Raw genomic sequence first — 1,713 nt, forward strand, 5'->3', positions numbered from 1 at the left:
ATGCTTTCTCAGAGCCTCCTGACGGAACCAACCCTGCTGAAACTTCTGGCCTCCAGAACTGGGACTACAAGTTTACGTTGTTTTAAGCCACTGTTTGTGATCATTTGTTTCAGGGGCCCTAGGACACATCCACCGATGAACAGGTGTTCTCCTGCAAGCTCCCTCGGCTGAAATGGAAGGACACAGCAGGACACTGGAGACAGTGGCCCTGAGGGCCTGGTGATGATCCCCATCAGAGTCTCTCTTGACCACCCTACTGAGGGAACCCTATCTCCTCCCATCTCCTCTGGGAGCTTGGGGGACCAGAGGTCTAGCAGGCCTGTCTGCTCTCCCAGCCCTTGGACAGTCTTTCATTCGGAGGTAAGAGTAAGGAGTTTCTGTAACATGGTGCCTCAGTTAACCCATCACTGCAACTCAGTACAGAGGCCCTCTTTAAAGGCTTACTTTTGGTCACCCTGTCTTTATAAGAACAAACCCTGGAGGCCAAGCAGTGTCACCCTTGGCCTCCTGCCGTAGAGCTGTCTAGCATGTTCTCCACTGGTAGTCAACTGCTGGTTCTGTGGGTGTCCTGGAGCCAGCACAAACCCTTGGCAAGCCAGTGCCTTTTTGGGTACTGATTTCTGCCATGGTGATATTCTGCTTGGCACAAGCAGTGATGTCTGCGAGCCTGATTAATGATTTCATCTCCTCTATGGTCATATATTGGGGCAAGTCATTTTTATTGATGAGCGTCAGGACTGATGCTTCTGCAAGTGGTTCTGCAGAAAGGAGGCCCAGGAGCTGCACACACGATGCAGAGAGCTGGGTGGGGTTGGAGGCGTCCATTATGAACTGGAGAGAATAGCAGTTTTCATAGTAACTGGACCATGGGCAACCCACTAGCTCCTGGGTGGTGATCTTCCTGTGGATCATGATGTCAGTAAGGTGGGTGCCCACCATGTNCTCCCCCAAAGAGCCAAATGTGAGGCAGCATTGGTGTGGTAGAATCTGCACATGTGCACCACCTTGGGGATGCCCTGGGTCCCTGCCCAGACCAGCTAGTGCTGCACCATGAGGGGAACTCTGCTCCTACATGACCAGCCCCACCCCACAAGCTATGGAAGGCTTTGGCAGCATCCAGCAGCCTGCAGTGACCTGAGGAAATTTCTATGGCAGACAGTCAGCCACAACTTGCACTGCAGCCTCTCTTGGGTGGCTCTGAGGTGAGCAGTAACTGGCTATAGTATTCTCTGCATGTTTAATGAAGTGGCCATGGGCCCTGCACTGGTGCAAGAACTGAATCTGCATTAAATTTGTAAAGATCATAGCCCACACCCTGTGATTCCCTGAACCCCTGCCTCACCAAACAAGTGCTGTGTCACCAGAGACACTCAACACTGGGTCAACCAGCCTGGCCAGCACACCTAAGGAGGCTCTGTGAACAGCTGAACGTTATGGGCAGCCAGCAGGTGGCGACAAGAATAGGGGAGCCCTGGCTGGGCCTTTTTCTAGTCTGCTCCCCATCCAATACTGGTGGCAGCCAGCCTTGGTTCACAGTGATATCACCCCCACATGCTTACAGGTCCAGCACAGGCAGCAACCTACAGCATATAGCTTTGGAAATCCTGCCAGTTAGCCCCGGGCAGGTCACAGGAAAGACTGAAATTAACCTGCATGGGGGTCCCTCCCAAGTGACATGAGAAGCAAAACACCTGGAGGCCAGCTTCAGACCAC

The 1,713-nt window shown here is 52.9% G+C and overlaps 1 pseudogene; it reads right to left on the reverse strand.

Annotated features, from left to right (window-relative positions):
• Positions 1-544: 544 nt before the first annotated feature.
• LOC109378875 (ADP-ribosylation factor-like protein 16 pseudogene) lies at positions 545-939 on the reverse strand (annotated as a pseudogene).
• Between the last annotated feature and the right edge of the window lie 774 nt (positions 940-1,713).

Source organism: Hipposideros armiger, unplaced genomic scaffold (assembly GCF_001890085.2).
Source record: "Hipposideros armiger isolate ML-2016 unplaced genomic scaffold, ASM189008v1 scaffold_5921, whole genome shotgun sequence".
Taxonomy (NCBI): domain Eukaryota; kingdom Metazoa; phylum Chordata; class Mammalia; order Chiroptera; family Hipposideridae; genus Hipposideros; species Hipposideros armiger.